The sequence below is a fragment of the Bactrocera neohumeralis genome, chromosome 5 (assembly GCF_024586455.1).
Source record: "Bactrocera neohumeralis isolate Rockhampton chromosome 5, APGP_CSIRO_Bneo_wtdbg2-racon-allhic-juicebox.fasta_v2, whole genome shotgun sequence".
Classification (NCBI taxonomy): Eukaryota; Metazoa; Arthropoda; class Insecta; order Diptera; family Tephritidae; genus Bactrocera; species Bactrocera neohumeralis.
This window is the reverse complement of record NC_065922.1, coordinates 53,843,471-53,857,920: the sequence shown is the minus strand read 5'-3', so window position 1 is coordinate 53,857,920 and position 14,450 is coordinate 53,843,471. Positions and strand designations below refer to the sequence as shown.

General features: G+C 35.1%; 1 protein-coding gene across 4 annotated transcripts in view; it reads left to right on the top strand.

Annotated features, from left to right (window-relative positions):
* The window catches only part of LOC126758415 (uncharacterized), a 140,841-nt gene that overhangs the window by 42,302 nt on the left and 84,089 nt on the right, over nt 1–14,450 (top strand). For all 4 annotated transcript variants that reach the window (XM_050472676.1, XM_050472677.1, XM_050472674.1 and 1 more), the window contains one exon: nt 4,353–4,429. The gene's annotated coding sequence lies outside the window, so the exon portion shown is untranslated. The remainder of the gene's footprint in view (nt 1–4,352; nt 4,430–14,450) is intronic.

The window sequence follows — 14,450 nt, the reverse complement described above, 5'->3', positions numbered from 1 at the left end:
TTTGGCGCAAATTGGAGATTCCAAGCATAGCCAGTTCCTTTCTCACTTGATCTTTCCAACGGAGTGAAGGTCTTCCTCTTCCTCTGCTTCTACCGGTGGGTATTGTGTCGAATACTCTGAAACAGGAGTGTTTTCGTCCATTTGGACGACCTGACCTATCCATCGTAGTCGTATTCTCTTAATTCGCTGAACTATGTCAATGTCGCCGTATATCTCATACAGCTCATCCTGCCATCGACTGCGGTATAACATCCGAAGTAGTACCTTTTAGCAAGAGTTATTCTGCTTTGGACTTCGAAGGAAACGTTGTGTTTGGTGTTAATACTGGTTCGATGATAGACGAAATTATCTAGGACTTCGAAGTCAGTCATAACTTCGAACAACAGTGATGTGGGGCCTAGTCGCGAAATCGACGATTGTTTGTTTGCTGACAGGAGATATTTCGTCTTACCCTCGTTCACTACCAGATCCATTTGCTTCGCTTCTTTGTCCAATCTATAAAAAACAGATCTAACGGCGCATGCAAAATAGGGAGTTGCCTTGTCTGAAACCTCGTTTGATATCGAACGCTCGGAGTTTAACAGCCACATTATGTTTGCGGGGATACCAAATTCAGTCATAGCGGCATAAAGGCAGCTTATTTCGTGCTGTCAAAATTAGCTTTGAAATTGACGAAGAGATGGAGAGTTCCGATCCTCTTTTTACGGATATTTTCTAAGATTTCCCATTTTGTGAATTGAGAAGAGAACACTTAAATTGCAATCGTCGGGCATGCTTTCGTCCGACTAAAAAATATATATTTAAATGATCAGCATGATGAGTTGAGTCCTGTTCGTCCGTTCGTATATACGCAAACCAGTCTCTCAATTTTTGAGATATCATAACATATATCTTCCATACAAACTGAACGATCGGTATCAAGTGCTTATATTTTGGTCGAAATTTTTGTGTTTGTGAAGCGTATTATAGCTTCGGGGCAAGCGAAGTTAACGTTTTTTCCTTTTTTAATTGCTAAATATTTTTTATGAACCACCCTGTAAGTGAGAAATTTCATTCCTAAAAGCTTTTGAAATATTCCATCAGCAAATATTAAAAATTCCTTTCTGAATGTATAATGTTACAGCAAAATATACACACCAACATAGCCCTAGTGATGACACATGTACACAAGTCAAGCTTCTACGCACGCACATTTGACTTTGCTATAGAAATAAATATATATATTAAGAGCCGTTTCATAAATTCTTTTGCAACCTGACACAGGTGTATTATGAGTTTTCATTTATAATATTCTTGATTTACTTTTTACCTCGTCCATTCCACTCCACTTCACTTAACTTATGAATTAATGTTTTAATAAATTTAATATGCGTCAACAACTCGTCTTTGCTGTTGTGAGTGTTTGTCGTTATATGCCTTTCATTTTTAATAAATTTGCGCTTGAGTAAAATTCCAAAGTAGGACTTTTAGCGTCTTAAAGCTTAGATGTAAAGCAATGAGAATTTCGAGTTGGAAATGTGGCTTTAAATGCTATAAGCGTGCATTGCTTTGCTTTTAGTTCTTTCAAAGTAATGAAATTGTAAATGCTACTCAAGTGCATCACTCTAACAAAATGCATAGAAAATTTCACCATTTTTAACTAAAAATTTAAGCGAAAAGAATACACGTGGAAATCAAAATTCAATTTCAGTTCCATCCTCCATACAGACACACACTGACATATGTGTTTAAAGAACTTTAAAAATTCCAAATCGAGTGCATAAATTATAAATTTGTATGCTTTTCGCAATATTTTTCTAGCATCATTCCACAACACACTCCACATGAAGACATTTACCGCATGCTCCTTGCCAGCCAACATTATTAGCCAAGAGCCAACGCACGATTCCAACCAGCGCACGGTTCGCTTGATTTCTTCGTTGCGCAGGCAAATTTTTCTAAACTCGTTGAGATATACATTCAAAAGTGTTTTTCCAAGTCATCATTTCAACACTTTGTTAGCACGGCAGTCAGTTAGTCAGTACCATGCGTTCGATGTCTGTCTGCCTCACCCTTCTGCAAGTTCCTTCACTTACTTTGGTGGCATTTTCTGAATTTCTTATGCCAAATTCGGCTATTTTGCATATAAATTACACTTTTACTTTGGCAATATTTTCCCTTTTTATACTGATATGAGCCAGCAGTGCTTGGAAGTAGAAAAAATATATATTCATGTATCTGAATATACGATTTGTGCTGTTGTGTGTTTTTGTTTTGTTGTCTTGTTGATGTGGAAAGTTATTTTTTTTTTCTCTTTGAGATCGATATTTGATTAGTTTATTTGAAGGCGCTAAAAGTCTTGTGATTTATGCAATTTTATTTCCATTATTATATCTGCTGACAGGTAGTGGTACATGCTGCTAACCCATTCTTCAAGAGCTAGTTATCTAGTTTGAGTCCTGAAACTTAAATTAAACCTCATCTTCTTCCATACAGCTTCTGCCCATGGCGTCTAGTAATATTCCTAACCTTACAGCATGGACCACAATAGGGCAATGACTCGTTAAAAGCCCCACAACTAGGGAGAGGGTAGTCTTACTGAGAGCAAAGAGATCACTAGAACTTCTGCGAATCTTGGCCAAAAAGTTTTTGGTGGTTCTAGGGTGCCTTTTCTTGTTAGGAATGTGTGATATCTCTTATGGAAAATAATTGATGTGTATCACTAAAATATTCAAGAAACTGCGTTTAGAAAATCTTTAAAAATAATTGCTTATGCACTTCTTGTTCGAGTTGATTTACTCTCGAATGGTTGAGGCATTGGGAATATATTATTATAAAAAATATAAAGATAGAAGCATAGATAAATAGATAGGGATTGTACGGCACTTTAAAGTCTTTTGACCCTCTCATAAGTCACAAGGACCCACTTGATAAATTCCAATACGATGTTAGGTGGTAGTGAAGCGATATGATCCATATTTAGAAACCAAGGATCTTTATCTTGCGTGTGTAGACTGCTTTGTAGTCCATTAGCAGTTGTTCTGGAGTTTCAGTCTCCCTGTCGCAGAACCGGCTAGGCCCATGTTATATAAGTGCTTCTTTAGCTTAGAGTGCCAGTGTAAAATGTGAGAAGTAGCATGAGATCTAGGGAGGTTGATAGCATATTTAACCTGCTGAGGTTATATGGTTAATAGGAGGTTCATTAGCAACTTGGCATGGCGCATGTCTTGGAATTGTTGCCAATACTTCTCTCTGCCTCTCCTTCCACCTTGCGGAGCAACTCCTTTATGGAATGAGAACACAACGCGATGAAGGCGAAATATAATAGAAAAGATAGTTATTAAATGATAAATTGGATAATGGATTTTAATGAATCCGGAATTAAATTCATAGTTCTTTCTGATGTCCTCTACTCCTTCTTTATCATAGGAACACCAAGATCTCTGTGAATATTTTCATCACAAATGTACCAAGGTGAACACATTATAGCTCTAAGGATTTTTGACTGGAACCTCTGCATTATATCAATGTTAGTTGTACATGTCGGACCCCAGAATTGTATAATTTGCTTCTCTTATTTCCATGCTATTTGCTGGATATGTATTTTCCCCACGCAATCCTTCTCTACAAGTGAATATCAAGATGTTATTAAATTTTATCGTCTGACATATTTTCTGCCTTACTGTACATGTAATAAGCTTACCCTTTTGTTTTGTTTGGGCTAGCGCAATCCCCTGAGTTACCAAAGCCCTTATCGGTCGTTCCTCTGATATGAAATTAGCTACTTTAACAGTAACTTTCCAATTTTTGAAATGAGACTACAATGTTTCGACCAATGATGGGCTTCTTGAAAAGAAGAGGACATGCGCAATACTGCAGATCGATAAATCAAAAACTGAGGAATTATTACTTTTCTTATTGAGAATTTCGTCTGAATAATAATTTATTTTATAGCTCCGATGACGGACTTTAAATTACTCTCTGACTATTAGAAAAAAAAAAACTGTATTGTTAAAAAGCATTTGCTTAATTATCTCTCCTGCTTATAATTAACATAAAACATCGCAAGCTACAACTTTTTTCGTAAATTGGAAAAATGCCTTATCTAAAAGTATAGACAAGAAAGGGTTTTGGCTGAGATTTATACTTCATTCCATACTTATAGAACCAAATCCACTTTCAAACGCCTCGGGCGCATCTGCAGCTGATAACTAAAACTAATTAATGGTTGAATGAAATAATAGTACCCATTTAGCCAGAAATATATAAAATTTGTAAAGAACACACGTTCTCTGCTAGCCCAAAAGGGTTTCATTGTGTTATTGTGCAAAACTTTAATTCCATAAATATTTTTCAATGTCTCCTTTTTTCAGATTTGCTTGAATTGACACGTGTGCCACCAATACGCTCTGCTTTGACCTTCACAAGGTGAATCGCCCTTTGTGCGCAAGTAAGTTAAATGAATTTCTATGTGAAATAAAATAGTGCACTTTTGCCATTCTACCATCGCTTTTATTGACCTTCAGTGTAACTTTGCCATAATGCTTCATTGGGACAAAGCAGTCGAACATATAAATGCGACATATAAATGCCAATGGCAGTTTTATTGCTTTGATTTGCTTTTTTTTGAAGAAAATAAAAATTACTATGGAACCACTACAGCTCTATAAGTATGTATATTACATATGTATTTGCGTTTTTATACTTGTAAATTTATTCAATATCCAACAAATGTTCTGCTAATGTACTCTTATACAAATACTTACATATGTATGTATGTGTGTGTGTGCGAAGTCAAAAAGCGTATGATTTGCATAATTTGTGATGTGGAATGAATTTCCGTTAACAATACTTGTGAACATTTCTATAGTATAGGCCTCACATGGCACAGCAGCGCATTGTTCGCACCCCACTAAAGCTTTTGCAAGTAATTTTTAAAGATAGTACATCCTTTTTTCTCCCTATAGGGTATAATTGGGAATGGATTAGTCTCCAATATGTATCTTAGAATACAGTTGTGCGTTAATTCGTCCCAAATGAATATAAATAAGGTATACATATGTAAATGTAGATTGACTAGTTGTAAATGTTGGAAGAAGAGTGAAGTATAGTAAATGTAGTTAGTTCAGAAGACCTAAAAAAATAATTCGTAATTTTTCTGGTAAAAAAGAGAAGAATTACTCTATTCATAAGAGCTGCTTGAAAAAAAGAAAACAGTTTATTAAATATGTGGTCTAGAAAAAGAAATTTTGCAATAAATTTAAGGTTTAATTTAGCATGGTATGAATCATCCGATTTAGGTCAAATATGCACCGTATTGTTCATAATGCTACTCTCCTATAAACTCGCGTCCCTATTGGCAAACAAATGGCAGAAGTCGATTTTCACAATCTTCTCTTGAGGTGAGTTTTTCACCGGCAAATTCATTCGCTATACAAGGCGCGTTCCAAAATAATCAGGACTTAAAAAAAAACAGAACGAATGGTTTTTGCGGTAAAAACAATTTATTTTATTCGAAATAGTCTCCTTCGGCTTTAATACAGCTTTTTGCACGGTCCAAAAGCATACAGAACGAGTGCAAACCTTTTGAATGACCTCTACTTCTGCATAACGCTTTCCTTTCTTGGGCAAATGCATTTTTCCGAAAAGAAGAAGTCGCACGGTGCCATATCAGGTGAATACGGGGAGTGGTTAATGGTTAAAATGTGATTTTTGGGCAAATAATCGTCCTTTGAATGTTGGATTCTGAGCAATTTTTGATCGTCAGTCAATTTGTGCGGAACAAATCGTGCACACATCTTTCGTAAGCCCAAATGTTCGGTAAAAATGCGATAAATCGATGTTCAATTCCATTTCCATGAATTTCAATGATGATTTCGGTCGATTTTTGATGAATTCAAGCACAGTTTCGATGGAATTTCTGGTGATCACGAATTTTGATTGGCCCACATGTTGATCGTCATTTATGTCCTCAGGACCACTTTGAAAACGTTGAGACTACTCGTGTACTCTGCTACGGTATACCATAAGCTTGTTTCATCAATTGAAACGTTTCGGTAAAAGTTTTACCAATTTTAAAACAAAATTTAATGTTGGCTCTTTGTTCGAAGCTCATTTTCGCACCGATATCACAAACGTACTCACACTTAAAACGCAATAACTTCACTTCCAATAGAAGAAATTTCATGAAATTCTCACTGGACAATTGATAAAAATAGCCGATTCTAACGCACCAATCGACATATAGATGGCGTCACCAAGTGGCGCTAGATTCAAATTGCTTTGGAACGCACCTTGTAGACAGGAACGGATGATAATCAGTAGGCATCAGGTCCGGAATGTAAGATGATTGCTTAAGAACCTCTCCAACGAATTCCCGGAGCTTCTGTCGAATCACTATCGATTTTTGTGGCCTGCTGTGTTCTTATGGAAAACAATTCCTATTGAGATACAAATTACTTAAGCCATTTATTGAAAACATAATGAACTTCCTGTTACATGACCTTAAAGAAAAAACATCAGTAGTTTCATTAGTCAAATGCCATTCAACGACTAATCGCAATTAGTCCGGGGTTGCTTTTTTTTGGGCAGTGTAATAAAGCTCTCATATGTGATACCACATACATATATCCCGTAGAAGAATCAAACTAATCAGGACCAATATCAGTCCACAACTCGAATTACCGGGCTAAAGTTAGAAAAACTTTAGCTCTTTATGATTTTCTGGAAAAATGGTTCAAAAGTATTCTTATAACAAAAACTCGAAGGACTTGAAGCAAATTCAAAATAAAGTTGGTACACGTGATATATGTAAATTAACCTAGGCAGTTGTAAATATGTCTTGAACTATTAAGAGTATTCCTACTTAAAAGCTGCCAATCGATACCAAAAGAGGAAAAATATCATTAGCTTCCTAAAGAAAATAATGCCTGCTATCTAGTTGTGTTTTTGGTCCTTATGTTACTAGTTGTATTCTAGGTTCTAACTCTTTTATTTCTCCAGGGTACTTATCTAGATAAATATTTAGTGCAAACGTATTCTGGTTAGATATATGTACGTAAAAATGTGGATTTGATTTGCATGCAGAAAAATGGTTTTGGGGTGTTTAGTGGTACTAAGTCAGGGTGTTACGACATGTCAAGAGAAATGCTAGAACTTGCAAGCAACGCACAAATACTTTTTCAAATGTTAATACATATATACCTACACTCATATAAATATATGCAAATATGTACAACAAATATTGATGTTTAACTTGAGTATAACCCATACAGCGTGCTGGAGTGAGTAAAGGGCGAGACTTACTTTGTCATTGAACGGTATTTATTTAGTTCTTTTTTTTGTATTTGTTTTGCGATGCATACTTTGTGGTTAATATAAAGACCTATTAGATATACCTACAAGTATGAATAATATTAATATATTTACACTAAACAGGGCGGCAACTTGCCAAGCAAACTTCTCGATAGGTTTAGAGTTTGCTGCTGATAGGACTTTTCATACAGGTTAAACGGGTCACATAATATAGTTTGTATTTATATTTATTTATTTTTATTTTAACTGTACAATATTAGATAACATTAGTCGTCTGATTTATGTATTTTAGTAAGAGAACAATGCTCAATTAATTCCATAAAGGCAAGTCCAATTCTTAGAACAACCTGCCCAGATCATCTAATTTCATATGTTCTGGTACTGCGAGTTCCTTGTAAAATAGTACTTTCATAGCAATTCTTTGATATTTTTTCTATGTGGCAAATGTAGTTATTAAAAAAAATTATATTTAAATTTAAAAAACGTCATAATATCATCCCTGCAAGCTCTTTCATTTATTATCGTTATTTTCTGGATGTAATTTTTTAATACATTGAGTAAAATTGTCTAGACGATTTTTTAATCTTTTGAAGCAACAGTGATAGATGATAATTGCATCGGAGATAATTTTTTCTCAGAATTTTTTTTCAGCTTATCGACTTTTGCAGGTCTTATTTAGGCGGTATTCGTAGTTACTAACCTTAGGTACTATTCGTTAGATATATATATAGCAAATAATTGACGGTTTGCTCTGCGACCTATGGTCTATAGTGTTCTCTCCTATATCACATATGGTCACCAACGTTCAGCACTCTGAATAATGATTTGTGGTGATGTAATTCTTGTCCACGTAGATGGTTCGTAAGATCTACAAATTGCTGGAAAACCTAGAATCCGGTGTTTTGGAGTTTCCTGTTCCATGTCGCACAACCGGCAGTTTGCGCAAGGAGGCGGAGCTTGTCTTGGAGAAGATTAATCATATCTCTAAACCTAGCCAGGTTGTAACCTCCCAGTAGTAGCTTGGCGTGGCGCATTCCTGATGCCTGCTGCCAGTGTTGTTCTCTCTTGACTCTCTCTTTCATGCAGACGAACTCCTTTATGGTGTGGGGCCCCACCACAATGTAGGGTTCTGGCCATATCATCCTAAAAGCTGCCGCAGAGCGGGCTAGTTCGTCGGTCAGCTCATTGCAGGTTACTCCTTTATGGTCCGGCACCAAGATCAGGTATACACGGTTGCAAATTGATAGGCGGTTCAGCTCTTCTACACATTCCTACACCAATAGCGATTTGACCTTATAAGTGGCGATCGCTTTTAGTGCCGCTTAACTATTGCTGAGTATAGCGATACGCTGGTTGCTATAGTTGTGATGGAGATTGATTGCTGCACACTGACTTATAGCAAAGACTTCTGGTTGAAAGATGCTCGGAAAACATCCCATTGGTATGAATAGATTGGTATACGGTGCCGCAATGCCTGCTTCAATACTTTCCAGTGTTTTCGAGCCGTCAGTGTACCACTGGATATAGCTGCCCCTCAGTAGTAGGTCGAGCTTTGCTGAAACCGAATATGGACTCTTTTTTCAATTATGACTTAATTTGCTATTAAAAATTAAAAAAGCTTTGAGAACTGAAATGATGTTCTTTATAATTGGACATGCTTTCATTATTGACTGGATGTAAGACATTATATTATAGCCACTTCCATTGGCAAGTGCTTTCGCTATGTCTTGTCTGTCAACATTGTCAACATTGGCTCTAAAACTATGTTTATACTCTTTCAACATGTTACTACAGGGTATAATACTTTTGTTCACCTAGCAGTTGTCTGCATAACATAAAAATAATCGAGTTTAATATATGGTTATATATATAAATGATCAGAATGATGAGACGATTTGAAATCCGAGTGATCAAAAAGTCTGCCTGTCCGTCCCTCCTTCTATGCAAGTGATAACTTGAGTAAAAATTAAGATATCTCAATAAAACTTAGTACACGTATTTCTTAGCAAAGAGGTGAGAACGAGTTCGTAGATGGGTGTAATCCGAATGGAACCACATCCACAGCACGCCATTAAACGAAAAACAGTCAAATTGGGCGATGGCTGTGGCACCTCCCATATTTTGGTGAAGAGCCCATATCTCAGGCCTTATTCAACGGATATTGAACAAATTTGGTATACAAGTATAATGTTATCTTGATATGCCGATATTTCAGTGCGTAAACAAACAAAGTCGGACTTCAACCATACTTACCTATAGCCCAATTTTAAGTTCAATCGGATCCTTTCAATTTTCAGTTTGCAAACTAAGCACCACTAAAGGTATCGTCCTTTGTCCAAATAGTGAGCATAAAGTAGTCCACTTTATAACCAAAAATGCCCCAAACTCCGAATATGTGGATCAAAGTTCCAACAGAGAACTTTTTATAGAAAATATCGGTCAATCTGTGAGATGTATTAAGAAATTCGGAGAGAATCTTTTTTTTAGTAGTGGTATGCCGGTATGCCAAAAATTAGTTAAATCGGTTTAATAATGTTGATAAAATAGCTTGATGTGAACTGCTATGGTGAAAGCCTCTTTCTTTTTCCATTATGATATTTTATATTTGTTATATGTACACTGCAAACCTCTTAACCTCTCGAACAGTTTTTGATTTTTACAATGTCATACTTTGAAGTTAAAAGACTTTGACATTACGTTGTGGTAATCCCTTTAAATATCTGTACTGCGCTTAAGTACTTATGCATGTACTTATTTATACAGATTATAAACCATGTGTAAGCGTTTGCTAAGCGAACTTTCCAAGCGTCAAAGTTTCGTATGTGAGCATGACGGTCGTTCCAATTTTCAAACTTTTACCAAAAACTAAAATAGTTGCTCAATTAATATTAAATAAACATTAGCAGCCTGAGCGCTGACATGCCCACGTACCTATAACGGTATTTACCATATGTATGCACATGTGGGCACACAACTTCAAAAGCTTAATTTCGGCTAGTGAGCTTATTCGCTCAAAATTCGTACGTGTGTGTGGGCAGCTTCTTGCTGCTTGTATAACTAAATGTATATGTATGAGTATATGTATGTGTACATGTATGTGTGCATGTATATATGGTTGTGCTTATGTGTATGCCTGCATTGAAAACTATTTTCAAAAAGGTCTAATTAGCCAGTTTACGTCAATCCTTTGCCAGCGCTCGCTAAGTGCAAGTGCATTAAAGGCCAAATCCTAAAGAATTACCACAGCACGCTTACGCTTTTAATTTGTTTTACGGTTATGCCTGCTTTTTTGAAGGCTTTAAAAATGCTTAACACACTGGCTGACAGGTTGACTGACTGGCGTGTGTGTATTAAATGCGCATTCATATGAACACGGTGCAAGTGTGTCTGTGCGAGACGGGCATCTTTTGTCTTTTTCTTTTATATTCTTTTATTGTGCTTGCTTTGCTTTTCATTTTGATTACCTTGTAGTCTTCACATCCGTTACGGACATCCGCTTGTATGCAGCCTTATGAGCACATACGCATACATATATACATACATGTATGTGCTTTATACGCTTTCATATTAGCCGGTAGTTAGCTTAACTTAAATCACATAAAATTATACACCTGCATATATGAAGTACGTATATATGTATGTATACACACATATGTATATCAATACAGAAGCGCTGCTGGATATCCAAATAAGCAAACGACATGTTGAGGTTAACTTACTTCGCATACAGTTTTACTTTCGCTTTCTCTTATTAACCTTCAGACAGGCAATTTTACTTTTTTCCGCATTTCGATGAAATTTTATTTCATCCGATTTTTACACGTGAGTTGTCAAAAAGGTTCGTCAACGTTTTCCCTGTGCCTGCCTATCAGCCCTTTCTTCTTCTTTGCTACTCGTAGGTGTATGTGTGCGTATTTTCAGTATAGCTCGCTTAGTTGCCGCTTTAAATTTTCAACAAATCCTTCAAATGGTTTGGGTGATAAAATGCTTTGATAAATACACGAACGAAGGTAGCAGAAAACATTATACGCTTCGTTACTTAGATATTCTTTTAATATAGGTATATAACAAGGAGGAGGAAGACATGCTCATACTCGTGTATATTGATGTATTACAGCTATAAATAGCATATATGTACATTAGGGTGTCCGTCATTTCCCAAGTTAATTTCGTTTTCTTTTTGCAAACATCACCTGAAGTTCCAGATTTTATTAAAAAAAAATAATTAAAATTATCTAACACAAAAATTTCTTTATTTTCAATTTGAAACGACCCTGAATTATATTTTTTCCTATACCTGTAACGTGGTTTGGTATTTTGCATTAAAAATGTAAATCTACAATTCTCAAAAATTGACATTTTTACATAAAAATTTTTCGCTATAAAAAAAAATTAGTTGATTTTTTCATAGAAACATCCTTTTCAAAGTTATACGCAGTTAAAGTCATACATCAAATGTACTGAGCATTCATACAAGTGATTTAAGCATTCTGTGTTGCTCATACGACATGGTGTACCCTTTTCGTAGTGCGCAAAATTTACTACAAGAATATAATTCTTTCAAAGCAAAATGAAAATAAAGTTTTTCTACATATTGCATAACTCTTTTAGGCCGATAAAACGAATTTCAAAAACAACGGACACCCTAATGTACACATACATATACGTACTTATTCATTGTGAAACACTTCTGGCTACGACTTTGTGTTGTACTTTATAGATTTTTCGCATATCTACGTTAAAGCGTGCCTGAAAGTCAATGTTGCGTGAATAAGCGACAAGTTCTTGAAATTTCCAACAACAAAGTGGAATCGCAAATATTTTTATACAGTTGCCTGAACAAAATATAACGCTTGCGACAGGTAATCGGCTCAGCCTGCGTTGAAAATGTAAGTGTATTATATACACGTATATGTAATGGCAGCTGAATTGTATGTGGGTTGTTAATCAGTTAGGAAGTTTTTGAATAACACTGCTCGACTTTGGATATATTTGTGAGAGCAGCTCAGCTCTCAGCTGGGTTCAGTATGAGATAACTGTCGTTTGCATTTTGCTCACAGATTACCTTTTCATATTTTGTTATGCAAAATCAGTTGAATTACTAGAAATTATGATTTGAAATTTATGCAAAAATAACTTTTAAGTAAATTTATTATTTAATTATTTTTTAAGTATGGTTTAAACCAAAATCGTCGCACAAAACTTAAAATTCTTAAAAAATTATTCGAGAAAATTTACTTTCTTGGCATTAGTAGTAGGAGAATGGTACAATGGAGCATTAAATATCCGATTTTCATTAAAAATGGAAAGTTTTGTTTAATTATTTGTTCACAACTTGAATGCCTTTCTCATAGGGACACTCCTGCCTATTGGCGAACAACTGTGACCTTCGACTTCTCTTCTCTTTGCTTCTCTTGAAGCAAAGCCCTTTGCTTAAGATGAATGTATAAAAACCGTGCAAACAAGCTGTCACTATCGATGTAAATAGTCCTCATGGAACATAGTTCCTCTGGGCTTGAGATAAGATTACTAAATAAATCAATCCATACCTTATACTATACAAAATAATCAATGATGACATTGGTTGAACGTTATTTTGCAACTAATCGGGATTTTGTTACGGGCTTTTTATATCTTTACAACTCGAATTTTTAAGCAAAAGGTTGTTTTAATTAGGTATGTGGCTTTCAACGCGAAATAAAACGTATATAATTGAAGGTTGTGGTCAAGAATTAAGCTTTATCATAAAAATAAGGGTTATCCACCATGTTTTAAAAATGATTTAAGGCAAGTGAGCGTTACTCGAATAAATTTCAGCAGAGAGGCTCTTTTCTCGACCAATTTTTACAGCAATTGCCGCCATATTTATGTCAGCAATAATTCGCCGAATATACTCAAGGCGTCAATTGTCTCGGTCTTAGCGTTTTCATATTTTTAAATCGCAATGGACTTGTTCAATATTTTGACTGCAAGCTGTAGCGCCGTCTTATTGAAACCAAAGCTCGTCCATATCAATATCCTCAATTTTGCTTATTAACGTATTCAGTCAACCAAAAGTAACCTTTATCACTGAAACAAATGTCTATAGTTTTCCCTTCTCACTTACCGTTTAATAAAAAATCGTATTTTACGTTGTTTGTTCTAAACTCTTTTCAGATGTCAATCACAGTCTTTCAGGAATGTTTCAATTTATTCTGAAAATAAAATAAAAAAATTATGAACATTTCCAATATTAAGGTGCTGTTTACGCCGATTACTAAACGACTTACTTCGATCATTAACGAGGCAATTGAAATGAAATTTTTTTTAATTTGGCTCTCCAAAAAATAGCAAAAATTTTATTGGTTGTGATATTACACTTTTTTGGTTCAACATTCTATGGCAAAATTAATGTGATATTAAATGATGGTTGAACGTAAATCCAATGTCCATAAAACAAAGAAATGTGCGTCCGCAACACAACTAAGTCCTTCAAACACAGTGGCGACAATATAATGGCTTGGGGCTGTTTCTCATAATGTGGACTTAATTTTTGAACATAAGAAAACATGAACCGCCATACGTTAAAATTTTAGATAAAGTCATACTCCAATATGCTGAATGAAATTCGCCTTCTACTTGGCAATTCCACCAAGACAGCGACCGCAAACATACTTTAGGTCTTGCAATAAAATGGTTTTCAGATCATGGTGTTGATGTTATGGCTTGGCCAGCAAAATCACCAGATCTGAATCCAATCGAAAACTTATGGAAAAATGTTAAGAAAAGATAAGAAATACCATAAAAAAATCTTTAACAGCTTCAACAGCTTCAACACACTAAACACATAGCCACCATGTTAAAACAACTACAACTTCGGAAATAACTTGAATTTTGAAAAAATATTGTAGGGAGATATTTTTGAATATTTCAATTATCGCAAAAAAATTTCAATTTTTTTTCAAATTTCTAGACTAAAATATCACATTAAAATCAAATATTAGTAAAATTATCTTCATCGATATATTAAATATTCAAATTGAGTTGCGTTTCGACATGATACAAACCTTAGTGCTCCTGCATAAAAGATATGCAAAACTCACCAAGCAACCCTGACTCATTCATAAAATATCATATTTGTATTACCATACATTACCATTTTACTATATGCATTTGTG